This window comes from Chiloscyllium punctatum, chromosome 31, assembly GCF_047496795.1.
Source record: "Chiloscyllium punctatum isolate Juve2018m chromosome 31, sChiPun1.3, whole genome shotgun sequence".
NCBI classification, from domain to species: Eukaryota; Metazoa; Chordata; class Chondrichthyes; order Orectolobiformes; family Hemiscylliidae; genus Chiloscyllium; species Chiloscyllium punctatum.
Window position 1 is genome coordinate 25,629,400 of NC_092769.1, and position 8,753 is coordinate 25,638,152.

General features: G+C 35.5%; 1 long non-coding RNA gene across 1 annotated transcript; it reads right to left on the minus strand.

The window, feature by feature from the left end:
* Positions 1-5,814: 5,814 nt before the first annotated feature.
* On the minus strand, positions 5,815-8,225 carry LOC140456806 (uncharacterized). Its single transcript, XR_011953142.1, has 3 exons — positions 8,185-8,225; positions 6,253-6,313; positions 5,815-5,979 (listed from the first exon to the last, which is right to left on the minus strand). It is a non-coding gene; the product is annotated as an uncharacterized lncRNA (long non-coding RNA).
* Between the last annotated feature and the right edge of the window lie 528 nt (positions 8,226-8,753).

The window sequence follows — 8,753 nt, forward strand, 5'->3', positions numbered from 1 at the left end:
GTGCAGATTTTCTCAAAGTGTCTGTGCTGTCATGGTAGTGTTCGCCTCCCGCACGCAAAATCGCAAACAGCTTTATGTTCCAGGCAGGTTGAGTATTTACAAGAACCGAATGGAGACTGTTATTACATTGCTGTTGTGAAACAAAGTCCTGTCGCAGCCGTTACGCTGCAGGGAAAGTCGTCCCACCTTATTCCACCTCGCCCAACGGTCCAAACATTGATGACATCCTTGTCTATATTTTGTCATCAATTTCACGTGGTTTTTTTTACGTTTTCAAGATGTTAATTACGCAGAACAACAACAAGCTATTGGAAACAGAAAGGTGAAACGGAGAATGGCTTCAAGTGCTGGATGCCACTGAGCTGCAGTAGGGAGGTCTCAGCTGGTTTCTGTAGTGTAGTAGTCATCACATTTGCTTAACACGCGAAAGGCCCCAGTTCGAAACTGGGCAGAAACTGCTTTGTTCATCAACTGCAGCCTTTTACATGCACAAGAACAGAGCTTTCTTGCTTGCTTTCCCATCTGCAAACCTGCCTTCGAATTTGCTTGAACGAATCTGTTCACGAAGTGAAATGTAAGGCAACTCCATTTAATTTCTGTGCAAACCATTATAAAGTTTTTCTCCAACCTGGTTCTGATCATATGCCATTCTGTTTGAGAGTGTAGTTGCCGCGTTCTGATCCTTCCACGAAAAGCAGTACCGCATTTGCATTCCTTGCGCAGGCGGCCCGGTTCAAAGGCAGGGAAGAAGCTGATGCACTGGTGTCACAGCGCACCACGGATTCCTGAACTTGTCTGTCTGTCAAATGTACTCCAAAGTCGTCTCTGAAAGGCCTCATTTGGAAGCTGTCTGTCGTCATTCAACGTGCGAGAATTGGTACCAGAGGTCCTGAATCATGTTTTGGAGCAGTTCGCACGTTAGTGGCTCATTCAATCAGCAACAGCAATGCAAAAACATACACTCTCAGAGGAACCTTTGGACTTTCACCAGAGCTGCAACTGCAACACTTCCCCACTCGCACTCCCCGTTTACATTTTCCTGCTCGTCAGTGATTTAAAGAATACCAAATGGATGCGATCTCATTCTGTAGCCTCTCTGTCGATTACTCCGTTTCAGTTCCAACATGGCTGAGATCTCGGGGCGCACCTTAATACTAGCGACGCTATGAAAGCACCCCTGTTACCTCAGTGTGGTAAGAGGCCAAAAATGACCCTCTAAAGAGTAACCCACCCAAACACTTTTCCCGATCATATTTCTTCACGTTTATTTCTGACTAATACACATATCCCTGAACACAATGTGTAATTTAGCATGGCCAGCTCACCTAACCTGCATATGTTTGGATTGTGGGAGGACACCACAGCAAAGTCACATAGACTTGTGTCAGAATTAGGAAGAGAATTAGTAGATCATGAAAGTGAGCTTGAAACTGAACAATGTAGTCAATGACATGTGGCATATATGCGATTTTAATAATATTGTCATTTTTGTACAATGATGAATAATGTTGGAATAGAAATGACAAAAAAAATCAACATGGTCAAAGCAGTTCTTTTCTTACAATGAAATGAAAACAATAACCATTTTGTAGCACGCGTGATTTGAAATAGCAGTTTTTAAAATGTGACATATACAGTGAAGACTAACCCTTTTGCAAAAATGTAGGAACTTCACAAATTTAAAATGCAGTATTTGTTCAATTTGAATTGTCTCTTGTACACACACAACAAAAAAGGAGCTTAAGATTGACAAAAATTTGCTTCCCAACGTTATTGTAGTACGGTCAATTAGATTAGATTACTTACAGTGTGGAAACAAGCCCACACCGCCCCGCCACCCACCCATACCCTAACACTACGGGTAATTTAGCATGGTCCATTCACCTGACCTGCACATCTTTGGACTATGGGAGGAAACCGGAGCACACGGAGGAAGCCCATGCAGACACGGGGATGACGTGCAAACGCCACATGGAGAACCACCTGAGTCGGGAATTGAACCCGGGTCTCTGGCGCTAGGAGGTAGCAGTGCTAACCACGGTGCCACCGTGCCGCCCAAGTCTGTTCTAGCGTAGAATTATTGGTTTAAACAATATAAGTCAACATTAACGACTGAGCTGAAATATCGCACATCAATAGCATGAACTGCATAGAATAGTAAGTAAATGCTTACTGTTGTCATTTGTCCCAGGAACAATAAGATACTCACTCAGGTTATTCCACTGAATCAGCTGATGATGAATATCTTTGTGTCGCTTTATGTGCACTGTTTTGTGTGAACATTGATTTCAATAAATTTAGATATTTACATGAATTAGGAACAGACTGATAACTGGGTGTGAAAGATCTTATTTAAGATGAGAATTTTTATGTATTCACTAGGTTTGCTGAACAAAACACTGTTAAGTCATCATGCAATAAACTGGATGAGAGAGAAATATGCAAATTCAATTTTCAAATGAATGCACTCGGATATTTTCACAACATTTCAATCTTACATTCAATATAAATAGATGAATGGAAAACTAAAAACAAATTTCAGACAACACATAAACAGATCAATAACTAAAAATTGATATATAGTAGGAAGTGGCATTTGTTTATTTAACTGAAGAAGAACTTAATTTTTTTTCTCATATTTATACCTTTGAAGCATCAAGTTCTATGTGCAGTCTGAACTCAGTTCTTCAGAACAAAAGAAAATCAAGGAATATCTTTACTCTGCATATTTCATCTTTGTGAGTGCAACATTATCAAATACTTTGCAAAGAATATTGATTGAGTGGAATTAGATAAATTCTGTTATTAGCGGATTGAAGAAAATATATAGCAGATACTGTGATTATTGGAATGAACAACAAATGAAAACATATCTAATGTTGAATTGAAAGGCAATTCATTCGATTCTTAGATATTTTCTTCTCAACATTCAGAGCTGCTCTGGCACAGCTCGGTGCAAGATGGGACTTGAAATTGTATCCTCTGGTCTGGTAACAGAGACACGACCAGATTTGCACAAGATTCCTTCATAACATTCCCAACCAGGCTGGGCAGGGCTGAAAACTAATCAGATGATTATTGTGATAATTAGATTGGAATTAAATGGTTGGATACTGTGTGCAATCTTCTGAAAATTCAGTAGTAATTTACAATAATGATGAGAGTTAACAAATGTCTTAATTTAACATGACTTTTATGATCACTTGTGGAACGACAACTTGACAGAATTGTGTGATTACTGTGCATTATAAATAAAAATGAATATAATTATTCTATATGTTCATAAGTTCCACATTTTCTGAAATGCAAATTACAATGTTTTTGATCTACATGTAAATTGGAACAAAATGATGAATTGGTCAATCAATGTGCCTATTCAGCTGAAGACAACTTTCATTCTTTCTGAAATATACGATTTCTAAGAAGTCACCATTTCCTGTGGTTATTTAATGAAAGAAGAGAGATGCCAACCCTTTTTTGTGTACTTCAAAAAATTCATGGGGATTTCAATGATTTTGCACGTGAAAAATATTCAATTGTTATTGTGATTAAAAACACAATAAATGTTAACATTGAAGTGATTTCCAATCAAATCACTTCAAAAGTGTTTCCAAGTTTAAAATGAAAAGCAATATTCAGAATGATTGAGTGATTGTTCATTGCAATGTCCTTGCATTAGTTATTATATGAAAACATAGTTCCACATGTACACCCCTTACCGAATTGAACAATTATTAGGTTTTGGCAACAAATCGATTTGAAATATTTTATTAATGAATTTAAGATTAATGAGGTATCTCCTCTTACTATTCTTCTGAGTAATGTTAAGAAACGAAGAGAAATATTGCAGTGTAAATTAACTGGTGTTCTCTGAATTTCAATGGCTGAGAAGATTGTGATCGTTCAAATGAGCAAAAGTCAGATATTTACAAATGATGTTGCAATGGCAATTATTGGTCTTTTGTGGTTATATTGGCCTTATCAAACAAGTTTTAATGTTGCAGCACTCACACTAAGAAATATGGAAGATATTAAAAGCACATTAACTTAGGCTTTATAACAAGTACAATGTATTGTGTAATTATTGTAATTGATCATTATTTCTAAAATCCTGATAGATAAATTGACTTAATATTTTGAATGCACTTTGCTCTGATGTCGATTGTATATTCATTAAGATTAATAAACTGAAAATTAAAATATAAAACGTGGCTTTAATAATTAAAATATCTCAGCAACAATTGAACATCGTTCAACTTTTTTTTGATCGGTTCATGTCTATTTTATTAATGTAACTTTTATCATGACAAATGTTTAGATAAATGTCAGAACTAGGAAGAAAATAATGAGGATGGGAAAGTGAGTATTACTATGAACTAAACATCGAGTTAATGACATTTGGTACAGGAAGTCATTTTGTAGCAAAAAACTAATAATTGTGTGATTATCATTCATTGACAACTAATGTCGGAAGAAAATAAAACTATCTCAAAATGAAATTAAAATAAATATCATTTTGGAGGTCACATGATTTGAAAAACGGAAATTGTCACTTAATGTGACATTTGAGCTGAAGAATCGTTCTTCCCCGCCACCCCCATGTGTTGTCCTTTCAATAATTTAAATTTTAGTATAAGTTGAATTAAATAACAAATGGATGTTCCTCCATTGTTTTCTTGAAAATAAAAATTTAAAAAATTAACATGAAATGATATCGCTCTGCAAGGAATAATTTCACAGATAATAAGTGTTTGTATTGAATTTAAATGTCACCATAGCTGTAGGAGTGATTTCCCCTGACAGGGAATGAAGACTGAGGAGATAGGCATAACTCAGACACGTGGAAGATGTTTACTCATGCTGCAATCAGTTAATGCAGGCATCATCCCCCGATGCCAATCTAGGAAGGGAGGTCCATGACACACTGTAACGTGTACAGTAAAAAACAGTATTTTTACACACTTTCTGTATTACAATGTCCACATGCAATATGGTTACAGTACTTCCCTCATGATACAGACACCCGATCCTGTAGAACACCTAATCTTGGATGAACATCGCTATGGATCGCCCGAGCTTCCTATTGCTTCATGGTGTTTGACAGGTGCTATAATCTCCAGGCCATGGGATCTCTGTGCATTTTATTTCCTCACATTACAAAATTAATTGCTGCAGTCCTTTGGGCCTCTCACTATGCCTTATTCACGATTCTCAAGAATATGTAATTAGAAACTTTTTAAATGTTCTGAGCAACTTTAAAATAGTAACTATTTCTGACAATCAAACCCTGTCTGTTTCCCTGACATCCGCTGTGGAAGTTCGCTGGGCTCTATTCTGCAGTTGGTGTTTATTCATTCACTGGCACAATTATTCTTTCATTAATGAAAGTCAGGGTTGGTCATTTTTCTGTGTGCCTGCATTCTCTTATCACTATCTGGAATATGATTGTCTGGAATTGCATGCTTATGGACTTGGAGTAGGATTGTACAAAATGTTCTTTTTTAAACTTAAGACTGAAACAGACTGTTCGTCTTATTTATCTCCCCTCCACCATTTTGTGTTTTAATTCTAAGGCAGGCTGCTCGGGGCTTCCCTACAGCAGCAAATCAACAAGAATTTCAGCATTAAAATAAAAATCAGCATTCGCTACCATTCGGAAACAGTACCATGCAATATGCTTACGTCACTGAGACTTAATTCCACACTTAAAGCCGACTATACTGATTTGATCAATGATTACATATTAGATATAAGTAACAATTAGTGTTAAACCTAGTCACTGTAATTTTAAAATGATTATAAATGTCATATTACAATCCGCAACATGTAGAATTGGAGTCTAAAACAATCAGACGTATCTTCATTTGTAAGGCTGAATATGAATCCAATGCTTTCTGTGAACATTCAAATGAGAAGATATCAGATACTTCCTGTCAGTGTTGGATGAGGAATCATTGCTTGGTTTGTGGTTGTGTTGACCTAGAATAAAAGATAATGTTTTCTTTGTAAAATTGGCACTACGAAACAATGATTTAAATTAAAATGTGAATCTCACGATATTTGTTACAAAACCTAAATTAAATTACTGTGTGATTGTTGGACTAACAATGAATTGGTAATCTATTTTAGAACACTGACACATTAAGTGATTCAATATTTCCAAACGGGTTTGCTGTGATATGGTACTAAGCACATATGCCCTTACTTAAAAATTAAAATCATGGCAATTGAAAGAAAGATAAATACACATACCATGCGCTTATTGTAAATTCATGCAAAATACAACTGTGGAATATGTTTAAAGCAGTTTTTCCTATAATGAAAAGATAACTAGAATGATTAGCAGCAGGATGTAATCGCAAAAAAAATATTCAATGTGACTATTCAGCTGCAAGCAGCTCCCCTTCCTTACACACATGTACAACTTCCAACAATTCAAAATTTACTGATAAAGAAAACATACGCATGTAAATTCTTTTTTCTTGTTGACAAATAAGTCACAAATTTGAAATTATTTTAGCTTTAAAATATTTAACTAATACTTTGATCAGAAATACAATAATTCTTCATGTTGAAGAAAAATCAAATCAAATCAAATCAAAATACACATCGATATTCACAATAATTGGGAGAGTGAACACAACAATATCTTTCCATCAGTTAATGTACTGAGCCATAATTCCACTTTATATCCCTTACTGGATTGATCAATTATTAGATATTAACAATAACTAAATTATTAATATGCTATCAATGAACTGAATATTAATGAGAAATCTCATTAATGTTTGAACGAGCAATGTGTCAACATAAACAGTAATTATTAGTGAAATGTCTAAGATATCTCTTCATCGATGAGGCTGAGATTACTTTGATTGTTGAAACGAGTAGCATTCAGATATTTATCATGGTCATTGGCTGGAAATCAATGCTTTTTGGCGTAGACCTGAAAGATTTTGTTATTGTAGTATAGGCAGTAAGAAACTATGATGTGCATCTCACCTTACTGAATATTTTCAAGTTTTCTAACAGGTTTCCGGTCCAATCTTCAGTTTAACATGGGTAATGTTGGGTCAGAACATCAATAACTGCAAACATTTTAAACACATCTCCATCAAAGTTGCTAATATGATAGTTCAGAACAAATATCAAAAAATTACCTCTGTAAATTTAATTGACTATATTTTTAGTTTGTAGTCAAGTTCGTTATCTACTTATTTCATTCCTATTTCTGACACCAGTGGCTAAATATTGATTAGATGAAATGTCATATGAGATAGACATTAGCTTTCTCTCAAAGATCTGTGCAGCACAGGAATGGGCCATTTGGCCCATAACGTTGTGCTGAACATAATGTAAAAGAAACTCATCCCTTCTGCCTACCCTTGGTCCATATCCTTCCAAATTATCGAAATGAACATTAAAGAGCCTTAATGTATCTGCTTCCATCACCAACCCTGGAAGTTCATTCCAGACACCAATCACTCCCTGTGTACAAAACAAATTGCCCCTTACATGCCCACTGAACTTTCCCTCCTAACCTTAAACACATGTCACATAGTTTTTGACGCTTCAACTCTGGGAAAAACTTTCTGACCGTCAACCCTATCTACGTATCTAATGATTGTACAGACTTCCATCAAGTCTTCCCCCAGTCTCTGCCACTTCAAAAAAAGCAATCTGAATTTTTCTCGCCTCTCCAAATCCAGGCAGCATCCTGATAAACCCCCTCTGTACCCTCTCCAAAGCCTCCATACCCTTCCTGGAACATGGCGAACAAAAGTGAATACAATACTTTAAGTATGCCTTAACCAAAGTGTTAAAATGTTACAACATGACTTCCTGACTCTTGTAACCAGTTCCCTGACCAAAAAAGGCAAGCATGCCATTTGATTTCCTAACCACCTAATTACTTGCATGGTCACTTTCAGGGAGCCATGGTCTTGAACGCCAAGATCCCTTTGAATAATAAAGCTGTTAGGGTCCTGCCATTAACTATCTACTTTTTTTTTAACATTTGAGCTTCCAAAGGGAAACACCTCACACTTGTATGGATTAAACTTCACCTTTAATTATTCTGCCCATATCTGCAATATATCTTTTTCCTGCTGCATTATTTGACAACACTCTACATTGTCCCCAACTGCACTGAACGTTATATCATCTGCAAATTTATTAACTCACCCAATTAGATTTTAATCCATGTCACTTCTATATAATTGCATTGCAAACAAAAGGGTTCCAGTACAGATCCCTGAGGAAAAAAAGACAGGAAATGAGGGAAATGCAGAATTCTTGAAGAAATGAGGTTTTTTCAAAGACAGAATAATTCTGATGAATAATCTTCTAAAGTGTGATTTTTTAAAAAATTAACCCAATATTTTAATTCTGAGTTTATTGATCTTAATGAATATCCAGTACAAACTGCTTTGAAAATATTGTATCATTTTAAGTGTTGCGATCTCACATTAAATATTATTTAATTATTTCAATTATCATACGATCATGAGATTAACATTTTTGTTTAATCCATTATTTATTAGAGCCAGTATCATAATGAAATATGACATTCTTTTCAGGTCAACACACCTGCAATCAACCAAAGTTCCCTCACCCAACACTCATTCTAACTCTCTCATTCTCTTTCATTTGAATTCTCGTATTAATGGAAGGATCATTAATCAGTCTTATCAATTAAGAGATTGCTAACTATTTTATACATAAATATTTCATTTTTTTCCCAACATATTGCA